The sequence below is a fragment of the Bos grunniens genome, chromosome 2 (genome assembly GCF_055505025.1).
Source record: "Bos grunniens cultivar Pamir isolate PY7600 chromosome 2, Bosgru_T2T1.0, whole genome shotgun sequence".
Classification (NCBI taxonomy): domain Eukaryota; kingdom Metazoa; phylum Chordata; class Mammalia; order Artiodactyla; family Bovidae; genus Bos; species Bos grunniens.
The window spans coordinates 15,240,487-15,255,741 of NC_141166.1; the positions used below are offsets into that span (position 1 = coordinate 15,240,487).

The following is a 15,255-nucleotide window of genomic DNA, read 5'->3' on the forward strand; positions in this document are numbered from 1 at the left end:
CTGGCAAGTGATGATGAAGCCTTAATTTCCTTTTGCATGTGGAATAAGGCATAATAACCTCACTGACTTCCTGTCTGAACGACTCTGTAACACAGAGCAAGGCAGCCAGTAACTACCAGATTTAATCCAGCAGCAGCTACAACTTGGTGACTCCACACAGAAAACCATTTGCTGAATGCATACAATGATGCTAGAACTGCTATTTTATACATTTCTTGAAAAATTCTAGAAAATAATAAACTACCCTATGATTGAGCTTCATCATCAACATGCTACACCATTACTATTTCTTAAAAGCTTCTCTCCAGAAGGGTAGCAAAGAGCTAAAATCTAAAACACATTTCTTATATATTTACCTAACAATAAAACACCTCTCACCTGAAAAACTAGCAGTACTTTACAAGTGTCTATCTGAACATTCAAAAGGCAAGAGTTTAGGATCCCAGGCAATACTCAAACTTGTTTTAGTTAGCTTTCAGAACCCAGACTAGGGTGGGATGCCAACCAATCATGTGCTCGACAAATTTGGAAATTGATGTCCATGTTCTGAAATATTGGGGGGGGGGGGTGGCGGGGGGAGGCACAGGGCCAGAAAATGATTGCCACTGGAATAGACTTCTGTACCCTTTGCTCATACTTGAACCCAAGGACCCAGGAACAAGATGCTCCTGGAAAGAACTCCTTAACCCAGGACACCCAGGTTCACTACGGCCCTAGAAAACGATCAAGGATGGCCCCCAAGGATGCCTGCTCACAGACTGGACAATCACAGGCAGACACTTCCACGCTCCCTCATCCGCCTGCCCTTCACCTTCTCCCCAGCTCGCTCTCACGCTGCTCTCACGTTGTCCCGCCCATCACTCTACCCCTAGCACGCAAACTCTCCCTCCCCCACTTACTCACGCTCCCCATTTACCCCACTCTCCCACGCACAAGCATTCTCCCCTCACTCACTCGTTCCCACATGGCTCCCAGCTCCCTCTCCCCTACACTCACCTCCCACCCTCCTGACACTGTACCCGCTACCGCCCCCAACTCACACTTCCCCTCACTCTCCTCTGCAAGCGAGCGCGCGCGCGCACACACATACACATAGCCCCCCAACTCCCCCATCTGCACTTTCTCCCCCGCCACGCTCTCCCCACATGCACACTCAGCCCTGTTCCCCAACTCACTCTCGCCTTCACGCACGCACATTCCCCCCCCACACACACTCCACATTCTTGCACACAGCACTCGCTCCTCTCCCCTCCCACACGCGCGATCCCCCCCACCCCCACCCTCGCTCTCCACGCTTCCCGGCCGCGCTCCCCCCGCCCCCGGCCCCGGCCCGGCCCTCCTTCCGGGGACGTGTCTCGGGCCTGCACTAATGGCTGCGGCGCCTCCCGCCCTCCCCTGCCCCGAGGCCCCCGGGAGGCGGCGCGGGGGGCCGCCCGGGAGCCGCGCAACTCACGCTGGCGAGCTGGGGACTGGGCATTGAAGTCTGGCGGCGGCGGGAGCGAGGAGGCGCCTCTCTCCTCAGTCACCTCGGCGGCGGCGGCGGCGGCGGTAGCGGTGGCGGCGACGACTCCCCCCCAGCCTCGGCGCGCGACACCCGGCCCGGCCCGGCGGCGGCGACGGCGCGTGTCCACGAGTCCGTCTTGCTGCTGCTGCTGCTGCTACGGCCGCCGCTGCGTCTCCGGCTGCTGCCGCTGTCCTCGCTGCCGCCGCTGCCCTGTGGCCTCGCCTCGCGCCGTGACCGGCCGCCGCTGCCGCTCCAGCCGCTACCGGACGGACGACGGTTACAGCCCCGGCCGATCGCGCCGCCGCCACCACCACCGCTGCGCGCGCAGCCGGAACCAGCTCTCGCCGCCGCCCCTCAGGGGGCGCTGCGGGGCGCGGCGCGCGCGCCCGCCGGCCCGCCTTCCGCGCCCGCTGACTGGCTGGCGGGCCGGCTCGAGGCGGTGGGGCCCGCCCACCTGCCCCGCGGGGCGCTGACCCACTGCCCTGGGTGCCTCCCCCGCTCCTCCTCGTGGTTCGTTCCGATCAGCACTTCTGGCTGCGGAAGGCGCGTCCATGTGACAGGGAAGGCGGGGGGGTGCAGAACCTGATCGGGGGAGTCATTAGCCCACGCCGTGGCCCGCCCATCCGCACCTGGGCTGAGCAAGGGCCGGAGGCCGCAGGGTGACCCTCAAGGTCGAAGGGTGTTTTCCCGCGACAGGGCCCTGAGGCCTGACGCCAGACCCTGATGGGACGAGGCGGAGACCGAGCCCTTTGCTCGGGGATTTCCAACCCAGAAGTGAGAACCGGGGCAGCTCAGTTCTTGGCTGCCCTTTCTCGAGGCCCCAAATAAATGGCGTGTGCGTCTGCAATTGCTCAGGATATTTTTGCGTGCCCCTACCCTCGCTCCCCGCCCGCGACACATACACGCGCGCGCGCAAACCTAGGAATCCGAGGAGATCAAAATTCAAACTTCCGGGAGATAGCATCTTGGGCAAGTTACTTCCTATCTTCGTATTTTCAACTATTAAATAAAAATGATTATCAGCTACCTCGTGGGGCTCTTTTCATTACGTATGAAAAATGCGTGATAAAGAGAAGGCCCTGAATTTAAAGACACGGATTATTCTAGAGCTCTCAGTATTCTCTCTTGCATTTAGAAGGGGGGCAGAAATTCTTTGTCGGACCATGAATTAGGAGTTTTGGTTTGGAAGATGTGGTCACCAGTGACTTGGGAGATTGGTCTGGGCCATTGCCAGATGGCAGCAGGAAAGCAGCACTGGAGGCTTACCCTTGAGAGCTGGGGAAAAGGGGCAAGGGGCTCTGTCTTCCTCCTTCACCCTGGGAAGCCTCATCTTCTCAGAATTGTCATTCAGATGCTAAGTAGTGGCCTACTCTTTGCAACCCCATGAACTGCAATATGCCAGGCTTCCCCGTCCTTCACCATCTCCCTGAGTCTGCTCAAACTCATGTCCATTGAGTCAGTGATGCCCTCCAATTATCTCATCCTCTGTGGTCCCCTTCTCTTTTTGTCTTCAGTCTTTCCTAGCATCAGGGTCTTTTACAATGAGTCCCCTCTTCACATCAGGTGGCCAAAGTATTGGAGCTTCAGCTTCACCACCTGTCCTTCCAATGAATATTCAGGGTTGATTTCCTTTAGGATTGGCTGGTTTGATCACCTTGCAGTCAAAGGGACTCTCAAGACTCTTCTCCAGCACCGTAATTTGAAAGCATTCTTTGGTGCTCAGCCTTCTTTATGGTCCAATTCTCACATCTGTACTGGAAAAACAATACCATTGACTATATGGACCTTTGTTGGCAAAGTGATGTCTCTGCTTTTTAAAATGCTGTGCCGGTTTGTCATAGCTTTTCTTCTAAAGAGCAAGCATCTTTTAATTTTGTGGCTACAGTCACTGTCCTCAGTGATTTTGGAGACCAAGAAAATGTCACTGTTTTTCACTTTTTTCCCCATCTATTTGCCATGAAGTGATGGGACTGGATGCCATGATCTTAGTTTTTGGAATATTGAGTTTTAAGCCAGCTTTTTCACTGTCCTCTTTCACCCTCATCAAGAGGCTCTTTAGTTCCTCTTTGCTTTCTGCCATTAGAGTGGTATCATCTGCATATCTGAGGTTGTTGATATTTCTCCCATAAGAAGCAAGTGTTAGTCACTCAGTCATGTCCAGCTCTTTGTGACCCCATGGTCTGTAGCCCACCAGGCTCCTCTGTCCATAGGATTTCCCAGGCAAGAATACTGGAGTGGGTTGCTATTTCCTTCTCCAGGGGAACTTCCCAACCCAGGGATTGAACCTGTGTCTCCCACATTGCAGGCAGACTCTTTACCACTGAGCAACCAGGGAAGCCCATATTTCTCCTGGAAATCTTGATTCCAGCTTGTGAGTCAGTCAGACACCTATCTAGAAGGTACTCCTGCCCCTTGGGCTGCCTCTCCCCAACCTCCTCACCCCAACACACATATTCACTTGGCCCTGTGGGGAGAAGCAATGGTCAGTACACCTTCCCCACAAGGTCAACCTGGGGCTTTGCTCTTGACAAGAAGGCATTCATTACAGTTTAGCAGTAAAAGGAAAGGTGTTATGACTCAGCCACCTCACCACAGCACAGATCCCAGGATGTTCACCACCAGTAGGTAGCCCAGGAAAAGTGAAACTGAAGTCACTCAGTCGTGTCTGACTCTTTGCGACCTGACCTCACTGGACTGTAGCCTACCAGGCTCCTCCATCCATAGGATTTTCCAGGCAAAAATACTGGAGTGGGTTGCCATTTCCTTCTCCAGGGGATCTTCCCGACCCAGGTATCAAACCCAGGTCTCCTGGGTTTTAGTCTGAGCGACCAGGGAAGGAGGAGATAGGTATTCCAGGGCAAAGCCGGCTGGTGGGCTGTGTGGGAGTTGAGAGGCCTTGAAGCAAGAGGGGCTGCAGATCAGAATCCAGGCCCTTTGGGTGAAGAACACAGGCTCAGCTCTCACATTCTACTTGGCTCCAGCAGACAGCATTTTCTACTTCCTCAAAGCACAGGTTTGAAACAGAGAACTACCTGCTCTGCAAAACTTTTGTTGAGTCTCCTGGTTATTGATTCTTCTGCTGAAGTCCCAAAACACCTTATGCAATCCCCTATCATAGCCTGTATCACGTGTATTATAAATGCCTAGTTTCATGTTCTCCCATATTTAGACTGTGTTACTTGAGGCAGTGTAGCAGACTGTTGAGTAAACGAATGACTCTTCCCCCGTCTAGCTCTCAGTCCAGCCCTAAAATGTCAGTTAATAATGTAATAACAACATAAAGATATTAATAGCCATCATAACAGGTACTATTTATTAAGCATCTACTCTATTCTGAACCTGCACAAGGTGTTTTAAAATATATTATCAAGTTTACTCTTCAAAATAACCCTGTGAGGAAGTGGAAAGGAATTCCTCATTTTCAAAGGAATTGGACGGAATTCCCTGGCAGTACAGTGGTTAGGACTCCACGCTTTCACTACCAAGGGCTTCAATCCCCGGTCAGATTGAACAAAGGTCCTGCAAGGTACGTGGCGCAGCCAAATAATAAAAAGAGACTGGAGGCTCAGAGAGACAAAGTGACAGAAGCAGGATTCAGCCCGTGTCTGCTTCTGAAGCCTACACAAGCATGAGGTTAGCCTCCGACTCCAGTCAATAACGTGTGTGTCAAATTAAGCCGGAATCCCTTCTAAGATGTTGGCGACACCCTCCTCTGGGAGCAAAAGGCCTGAGACCAGGGCACCACCAACTCCCCACACTCCCAGGACAGCAGGGAAATGCTGTCCTTATGCATGAATGACCTTATGCAAACGGTTTCCCAAGGAAAGTTGCACACGTCAAACAGATCACGAACTGGGCTGCAGGCCCCTTATTACGGTGTGAACCACCCTTGGCAGTGAGTTTTACACATAATAAGTGCTCTGAGTTCATCCAGCACCTTTGCTCAAGCATTCCAAGTGCCATTAGCTTATTAATCCTTCCAGCGCCCCTGTGAGGCAAATTTGGCGGTCTTCTCAAATGATTTTATGAAGCATTAGCTCCTTGAGAGCAGGAGCTGTGTGGGCCTGCCACACACGGGGGTTAGAGAAAGAAATAACGGTAGTGTGGCGAAGAAACCAAGACCCTTAGGGAAGTGGTTTTACATAGAAGTGGGTGCACAACGCAGGTGCCTGGTTCCCACTGTGAGACCCTAGACTGTTTCATCAGGCATCCTTGCATTGCCATTTTATTGCTTTGTAACTTTGGGAAGTTACTTCACCTAGTCTCAATTTCTCCATCTGTAAAATGGAAAAGGAAACAGTACTTACCTCATGACATAGTTTTGAGCTTTACAGGACTAGTGTATATAATTCAGGTAACACCATACTGGACACATAGTAAGTGTTCAATAAACGTTAGATATTATTACAATCGTTAGAGTGGTACATGGAACTGTGGGATGAGTAAAGGGCATGAACTTTGCTACTACTGACTCTATAGAGTTTATTTCAAAACTGCAGGCTCTGCAGTTTTGTGATCTTGGACAGATGACTTAACTTCAGGAATGAACCTCTGTCCTCATCTGTGAAATGGGATAGCTCTGAAATGACGATCTTGAAAGTGCTCTGTAAACTGCCAAGCACTACAGAGACATTAACTGTAGTTTTATACTATTACTCTACAGGAATCCCAGCTCAGCCCCACAAATTCCCAACTTCTAAAGTTGCTTCCCTGGTGGTTCAGTGGTTAAGACCCCACCTTCCAATGCAGGGGGTGCAGGTGCTAAGATCTCACATGCCTCCTGGACAAAACCCCAAAACATAAAACAGAATCAGTATTGTAACAAATTCAATAAAGACTTTTAAAGTGATCCATATCAAAAAAACAAAAAACCACAAAACTTAAAGTTGCCTGCTGTGTAATAGGGCATTGATGATCATATCTATCTCAGGGGGTTGCTGTGAAAATAAATCCTTAAAGTCTTCCCTGATAGTTCAGCTGGTAAAGAATCTGCCTCCAATGTGGGAGACCTGGGTTTGATCCCTGAGTTGGGAAGATCCCCTGGAGAAGGAATAGCTACCCACTCCAGTATTCTGGCCTGAAGAATTCCATGGACTGTATGGCTTTCAGTCTTTAAAGACATATTTAAAGTACCCAGCATGGTAGGAGGTAGTCCATACATGTTTCTTCCCTATCCCCTAATGGATGCTGCCTTTCAAAATCTTCAAGTTAAGAAAGCTGCAGGGTTTGGTAGGAAATCTAGGGAATCAACGGAGCTGGGATTATTCTTGACTCTGCCACTGTGTGACTTTGGGCAGGTTACCGAACCTCTCTGCCTAGCTATCAGGAGATAAAGTATGCCTACACTGCGAAGTTTTAGGGAGAAAAGACAGAGCCGGGGCTTACCTAATAATACATGCGAGCTACTGACAAATGCACAGACAGGCCGGTGGACTTCTCTATGGAAAGGACCCAATGGGAAGCAACGACCAATTCCCCAACCCGAAACCAAACGGGGTCACGAGCTGCAAAATGAGCGGTCCGGGCTCCAGAAAATTCAGCTGAGCTTGGGAGGTCCCTGCCCAGCACTGCTTAGCGCGTCTGGACCCTGCCAGTGGACCGGTCAGGAGAAGGCCAAGAGAGGACTCAACCCTCTCCAAAGTGATAACGGGGGAGGGGGAGGCAGGAGGAGGAAAGAATGTACTGATTCACCGCCCCACCCATCCCCTGCCTCTAATCTCTCTTCCGGAATTTTACAGCCCTCTTTACAGGGGCGGAGGCCCAGGGGGCAGGGCCCGGGTTACTGCGGGCTGCGGGCACCTACTACCCCGCCCCTGCCCTTGTCAATCAGCTTCTGCGGGAAGCCTCGGCGAGTAGCGCAGACCCTGGCGGTCCGCCCTCGGACTGCAGTCGGCCTTCGGGCGCTCCTAACCGAAGAGCCTCGGCGCGTGCTGCTAGGGGGAGCCGGGTGTGGAGGGAGAGAAGCTGTGAATTCCGGGAGACGTCCAGGCTGGCTCCCGGGATGGGTTCGCGGGTCAGAAATTCCCTCCCCCGGTGCAGGTAGGAGCGGGAAAGCTGCCGCTGAATCAAGGCTGAGCCTGGGTGCTCTGCAAGGGCCCAGCCTCCTCCTGGATCCGGCCCATCAGCTGTCAGGATCCCCCTCTCAACCGCCGTCAGGTGTTACTGGATTTCAGTCAGAAATCCAGAAAGAAAAGGACTTCAGGAACTGGCAGCGAGGAAGAGGGGAAAGTTTAGAAACATGGCTCAACCTCCTTATTTTATCTTAGGGCAACTGAGGCCCCGGGAAAGTGGTGCTGAGAGTCAGGGGAGGACTCCGAGCCAGCACTTTAAGTTTGGCGCTGCCCTGACTGCTCGATTCAGTTCACAGCGTTCCCTGATAACCTTGAGTTTCCCTGTTGGGCAGTTGGAAAATACCAAAGAATTTATTAAGAAGTGAAAAAGTGCTGTTGGAAGTAGTGTAGCAAATTTCCCTACACAGCGAACGCAGTGATTGGGAAGTAATGATGCTCACAGCTAACACTTACTGAGACTTACTCTGTGCGAGGCACCATTGTAGTAAGCTCTTATGGGCTTCCCTGGTGGCTCAGAGGGTAAAGCGTCTGCCTGCACCACGGAAGACCCGGGTTAGATCCCTGGGTCTGGAAGATCCCCTGGAGAAGGAAATGGCAACCCACTCCAGTACTCTTACCTGGAAAATCCTATGGACGGAGGAGCCTGGTAGACTATAGTCCATGGGGTTGCACAGAGTCGGACACAACTGAGTGACTTCACTTTATAGGTATTGCGTCCTCAATCGCTAAGTCGTGTCCGACTCTTTGCGAGCCCACCAGGCACCTCCATGGGATTTCTCAGGCAAGAATACTGGAGTGGGTTTGCCTACTCTAGGGGATCTTCCCCACCCAGGGATCCAACCGGGGTCTCCTGCGGCATCTGCATTGGCAGGCGGATTCTTTACCACTGAGCCACCGGGGAAGGCTTATAGGTATTAGGAGTTCAATTTCACAACAGTACTAGAAGGTGGAAATTGTTATCCAAGGTGAATAACAGAGAGGCCACTTGACCAAAGTCACACCCAGAGGGATTTGAACCGAAGAGTATCTGTCCTGAGCCCCATACCCTCAACACCATCTACACCTCTGCACCATCTGCTTCTCAAATGATATCAATTGTGGTTATGATCTACCTCCATGAGGGATGTTGGTTTAACGGTGTAAACTTTTCTTATGGCAACTTCTTTCAGAGTGACTTAGATTGTCTGTGAAAGTGAAAGTCGCTCAGTCGTGTCCTACTCTTTGTGACCCCATGGACTATACAGTCCATGGAATTCTCCAGGCCAGAATACTGGAGTGGGTAGCCTTTCCCTTCTCCAGGAGATCTTTCCAACCCAGGGATTGAATCCGGGTCTCCCACATTGCAGGCGGATTCTTTACCAGCTGAGCCACAAGGGAAGCCCAAGAATACTGAAGTGGGTAGCCTATCCTTTCTCCAGGGAATCTTCCCAATCGAGGAATTGAACCGGGGTCTCCTGCACTGCAGCTGTATTCTTTATCAACTGAGCTATCAGGGAAGCCTGTGTATAAATGTTTAATATATGCTCTCTGACCATATATTAAGTCTCTGACACACTAAGACTTCAAAGTACCAGGTTAAATGGGGCAATCAAGGTCACATATGGAGAAGGAAATGGCAACCCACTCCAGTATTCTTGCCTGGGGAATCCCATGGGCAGAGGAGCCTGGCTAGCTACAGTTCATGGGGTTGCAACAGTGGGACACGACTTAGTGACTAAACCACCACAGCCCCCAAAGTCACATTGTGAAACAGAGGACTCCTTCCTCGATGGTGCAGGTCTTGGTTCCGTCAGGTGCCATGGCCAGAATCTTGACTTTTTGCCCTCACAGTGGCTTTCTGCCCTGCTTCCATCAACATATCACCTACTGTGTCCTCAACTTGCGTACATATAAACTACACAATTGAAGGTTTCTTCTTGGCTGAAAGCCAAAACTATAGCTTATCTTTTATTACAATGCAAATATCACAAGAGGGGAAAACTGGGTCTTACCAGCCATTTGCATGTATTAAATAATGAGACTGGGATTATCAGCCCCTCCCTAAAAATCAATTTTGGTAGGAGAGAGAAAGAGCAGAAGGGCTACAAACTTACCAGAGTTAATGTTGGAAAGAACTTCAGAAGTCATCTAGTGTAGCCTCTCATAGGCCCAGATAAAGAAAACAAATTTCCCAGGCCATTTAAAGATATTGAGGGCCTGAGGGGGGTTGTTGTTTAGTCGGTAGGTCGTTTCAGACTCTTTGTTACCCCATGGTCTGGAGCCCATTGGGCTCCTCTATCCATGAAATTTCCCAGGTGAGAATACTGGAGTGGGTTGCCAGGGAATCTTCCCGACCCAGGGATTGGGACTGAACCCAAGTCTCCTGCATTGTAGGCGGATTCTTTACCACTGAGCCACCAGAGGGCCTGAGGAGGGTGGGAAGACCCACTGTGGGGAAGGGAACAGGACAAACAAAAGAACTGAAGATTAGATTAGCCTCAGTGTCAGAAGCCTTTCCTTTCTAGCTTTGTTCTAACTCCCAGCCCCAGCCTTAAAAATTATATGCACCTTTTATAATATGTAAATTCTACTTTAAGGCTGCTAAGGGACTTGCCTGGCAGTCCAGTGGTTAGGAGGCAGTGCATTCATGGCCAGGGCCCGGGTTCAATCTCTGATCAGGAAACTAAGATCCTAAAAGCTTAGTGGTATGGTCAATAATAATAATAAGGCTGTTAAAAAATAATATATGCTTCTTATAAAAAAATTTTTAATTATAGAGATGAATGCTTAACAAAGTAAAAGTCCCCTGTAATCATACCTAAAGAAAGAAAACCATTAACAGTTTGTATTATATTGTTCTTCCCTATCTTTCTCTGTACATTCATATTTTTTGATGTATTCCTATATGCACGCACATGTGTGCATGTTTAATAGAAATGGGATTGTTTCTCTTAGCAATATGCCTTGGACACTTTCCCATGTCAGTTGCATTTAGATCTACATTATTCTTTTAAAGGCTGCCTATGTAGTATGGCTAAACTATAATTTAACAGGTTCCTTAATGATAGATACTTGGATTGTTTCCATTTTTTGCTAACACAAGCAGTACTGGAATGGACATTTCTGCACATACATCTTGGATTCCTTTTAGAGGAATTCTGTAGGATAAATTCCCAGAGAAACTGTTCCTTTTAAAGCACCATGCTGCATAGATTATCATTTTCATCTTATTCCAAATACCCTAAGATAAAAGGCTGACCCTGATGTAAATTACACAAAGTGCTTAGGCTATAGTACACTTTTAAAAAATATTTATTTAAAATATTTATTTCCTGGAATAGGAAATGGCAACCCACTCCAGTGTTCTTGCCTGGAAAATTCAATGGACAGAGGAGCCTGGCGGGCTACAATCCATGTGGTCACAGAATCAGACACAGATGAGCATGCAAACACATACCCACCATTTATTTACTTGGCTGCACTGGGTCTTTAGTTGCATCATGCAAACTCTTAGTTGTGGCATGTGGGATCCAGTTCCTTGACCAGGGATCGAACTGGCCCCCCTGCATTGGGAGGATCAGGTCTTAACCCCTGGACCATCAGGGAAGTCCCAACTAATGTGTTATTTTCATGATTATTATTACAATTATTTCATGATATCATTAGTCTGGTAGGTAGAAGTTCATTTCTTCAGTCAACAATTAGTAATGAGCTTCTACCAGTGATGAGCCAGAGGATCCAATAGCAAACTGATGTACACCCTGCCCCCAAGAAACCAACGGTCTAGTTGTCCATGAATGTATCACCCAGGGAGTACAATAGTGTAGGATAAATGCTACAAAAGTGGTAACTGCAGGAGAGATAAGGGAGAATATAAGAGAGACAATAACCAACCTGAAGAAGGGCAGGCAAGAGAGGGGAGAGGAAAAAGAAGAAACAGGTTCAATTATCAAAAAGGGAAGTAATGAGCACTCCAGCCACTAGAAGTAACTAAGCAGAGCCCGACACCATCTCCAAGAACTACTGGTAGAAACAGTAAACCAAACCAGTGGTTTCTCAAATGTCTATGCGAAGACTGGTGCTTGTGGATGGAGACAGCAGAAAAGTAAGGATAAAAAGGTAAATTTCAAAAACAAAAAAGGTACATTTCATATGCGAAATTTATTCAGTTTAAGGAACAGGCTTTCATTCTGACAGTATACTCTTCCTACCTTTTTTGGTATTAAAATATCCTTCTCTGGACTGCAACGGACCTGGCACCTTTGCTGTGCATCTGTGGTGCTACAGGGTGGACCCTTGTGATGCGCACACAGCAGCCGGTGTTAAGACCAAGGGGCTCCTTAGAGTACCAGCTCGGACTAGCAGTTGTCTCAGATTCCCAGAACCCTGCTCCTGTGAAAGGCTGAATTTAAGATGAGGGAATTTATGATGTATATTTGTGTAAATATATACACAAATGCAGAGTAATTTATAAATTGGGAATTTTGGGGAAAGATATTAAAGTTCAGTTGCTAAAAAAAATAAAATAAAATATCCTTCCTTTCATGAAGTAGTGGTTGTAGTAAATGATAGTTGTTTTTCTTTAATGTTGTTGTTTGGCCAAACTAAAAGCTAGCAACCATATCTGGATCCCCTTCCCCACTTTTTAAACTTCTGGGACCTCTGAGCCAGGTGACTTTTAAGGCTCTTTCCATCATTGTGTTTATAAGATCTCTGCTCAACAATGATCATGACCTGAAGCTAAGTTAAGTTTGCACTCTGTGAGCCAAAGCCCATTGCAACAGACCCAAGGTTAAAAAATAATAATAATAAGTACGTCAGTAAGTAAAAGGGGGGAAAAAAAACAATTTGGTAACCTCTTAAACAATTATTTTTTGGTTCCCAAACCACATCAGAGTACCTCAAGTTTCCATGTAGACTTGCTCTCTTGCTCCCAGGAAATGCAGCACTGAAGAAGAGAAACCACAGAAATAACAGATAGAAGTGATATGGGAAAAATCAATTTGGTGCAGTTTTCACAAACCTTTAAAATAGAGCGATTTAAGTGACGATGGGGTTTTATGACCAGCAGTGGCAGAGCCTCTAATGGCACTGCTGGTGTTTTTTGGCATTTCTCTGTGCAGGTGGGGAGGGGATTTTTTTTTTTCCTCTCCCTTTCCACTTAGAAGCAAATGGAAGCAATGAAAAGCAAAAGTCTCCTGTAAGGTCCCATTAAGAGAAACAAATGAAATGCGGCTCCCCTATAACCAGAAATCATAAAATCCTCAGACAAGCACCGGGCATGACTTCCCTGCAGGAACTGAGTATTCACCAGCACACCTGGCTCTGCTGTTACCATGGCAACTCCTCACCTTTACATTCCTTGACTTGGGGGGTTGAGACTGGTTCAGGGCACATTGGAGTTTTTCATGTTTCTCCTTGACTTCTGGAAAAAGGAAAGGGGAGGAGAGGGAAAGGATTCTAAATCAGCTGACCTCCTGCCTTGGCTGTTTGCTTTTCGGCTTGTGTAACTAGGCCTCACTGCTGAGGGGGGCCTGCAGTGGGTTGAGAGCGTGGGAATGGCTCTGCCAGAGCCCAAAAGACCTAGGTTCAAATCTCAGCTCCTCAACTGAATCCATTTATTCATGCCAACAAACCCTCCTCTGGGCCAGGCACTAGCAGTGCAGAGAGATGACTGAATAGCCAGAATTGGCCCTCAGAGAGCTGACAGTCCAGAGGGAAAGTTGGGTCAGCAGATGACCACAAGCCAGCGTGACAAGTGACTTCACCAAGGCAGGTGTCGATTCTATCCCTGCCCAGAGAGGTGACCTTGTAGGGAGGGGAGAAACAAGCTCACACTGCATTGACAAGGACTCTTGGAAACACTCTAGCAAGAGTTCCTTCTTCTTGGGCCCAAAGAACTCAGCATGAGGGCCCGAAATTAAGGGTGACAAGAGTTGAGATTTGCACTGTGGATCTCAGACATGTCAACTCACTTATCTGAGCCTCAGTTTCACCATCTATAAACCAAAGCTAACATTAACTGCCCTACTCCTGCTGACAAAAATTACATTAATTACTATAGAATGATGATTCAAAGAACAGACAGAACCGGATCCAAAGCCTGTTGCTCCAGTGCCCAACTGTGACGTAATTCTGGACTTTAAACCCTCTGAGTCTCACTTCCCTCACATGTAAAAGAATCATCCTATGAATCTAGACTCTGAAATACAGAGTGAAGTAAGTCAAAAAGAGAAAAATATTGTATATTAACACATATATATGGAATCTAGAAAAATGGTGCCAATGAACTTACTTGCAGGGCAGGAATCGAGACGCAGACATAGAGAACGGACCTGTGAACACAGTGGGGGAGGAGAACATGGGACAAATTGAGAGAGTAGCACAGACATAGATATACACTGCTGCTGCTGCTGCTGCTGCTGAGTCGCGTCAGTCGTGTTCGACTCTGTGCGACCCCAGAGACGGCAGCCCACCAGGCTCCCCCATCCCTGGGATTCTCCAGGCAAGAACACTGGAGTGGGGTACCACTGCCTTCTCTGACACTACCATGTGTAAAACAGATAATTAGTGGGAAGTTGCTGTATAACACAGGGAGCTCAGCTGGGTGCTTTGCGATGACCTAGAGGGATGGGATGGGGTGGGTTTCAGGGAGGCTCAAGAGGGAGGGGACGTATTTATACTTCTAGCTGATTCACGTTGTTGTATAGCAGAAACCAACACAACATAGAAAAGCAATTATCCTCCTATTAAAAAAAAAAAAGAATGTATAATGATAATCATACAACACACAGTGATGTGAGAATTAGATGGGATGAGACAGGTGAACCATATAGCAGCCCCAGACAAAACGTGCTAGTTACTTATTACAGAATCCCCTGATCTAGTGCCTGATGTGTCCCTAAGTCAGATATTACTGTTGTCATTATTATGTGGCACTCAGTAGAAACTCCGTAGACGTTACTTTCCCAGCCTCTTTGGACCCTGTCCTCTGACCACTTCACCTTTGCATCGCCTCTATCTTTCATATGTGTTGGCTGTTTCTCTCCCAAGCTAAGGAGAGGGCAGTTTAAGCTGCATCCCTCCCCAGCAACCCCTTCTTCACCTTGGCCTGAGCCTCTCTCCTGGGCTGAATGAAGGTGGAAAGGGCCTGGGCTGAGCCCCAAGGGCTCCTCTGGAGACCGAGGTGGGGGAAAAGGCAGGGAGTGCGTCAGTCCTGATGCAATCGCAGGCTCATGGCTTGGCCCACTTCCTCCTCTTTGGGTGTTTACCGGAGCCTGGATTCCACAGGAACCCTTGGAACAGAGCACTGACGAGGGCAGGCAGCACACAAAACTGTGTCTTCTTGGGGGACAGTTTAGACAAAAAAGCGATACCGCGTGTGGGCCTCAGGTGCCCTGGGCTCAGGGACACAAGAAAGAGATACCAGGTGTCGAGTCCAGAGGAGGGGCCAGGCTGGAGGAGGGGGACTGACCGCAGGCTGCTGCCTGGCCACTTCCAGACCAGCTAGGAGAGGCCCAGTGAATAGGCCCTTTATTCCTGGGCTTAGACGCTCGGGGGAGGGAGCTCTGGAAGGGTGTCTCAGGTGACAAGGAGCCTCAGAAGAAGCTGAGAGGATCCTGTCCCTTCCTTCCCAGTAGAAACCCGAGCCGGAGAGAAGCTTGTTTCCAGGCATTTGCTGAGAGCTTCATCGCGGAGGCC

The 15,255-nt window shown here is 48.8% G+C and overlaps 1 protein-coding gene and 1 long non-coding RNA gene across 3 annotated transcripts in view; both read right to left on the reverse strand.

Annotated features, from left to right (window-relative positions):
* The window catches only part of PTP4A2 (protein tyrosine phosphatase 4A2), a 28,341-nt gene extending 26,507 nt beyond the window's left edge, over positions 1-1,834 (reverse strand). For both annotated transcript variants that reach the window (XM_086333783.1, XM_086333792.1), the window contains exon 1: positions 1,454-1,834. The gene's annotated coding sequence lies outside the window, so the exon portion shown is untranslated. The remainder of the gene's footprint in view (positions 1-1,453) is intronic.
* Positions 1,835-11,696: 9,862 nt separating this feature from the next.
* Positions 11,697-12,982, reverse strand: LOC147377589 (uncharacterized). The gene is made up of 3 exons (XR_015139477.1): positions 12,906-12,982; positions 12,455-12,502; positions 11,697-11,956 (listed from the first exon to the last, which is right to left on the reverse strand). It is a non-coding gene; the product is annotated as an uncharacterized LOC147377589 (long non-coding RNA).
* Positions 12,983-15,255: the final 2,273 nt, after the last annotated feature.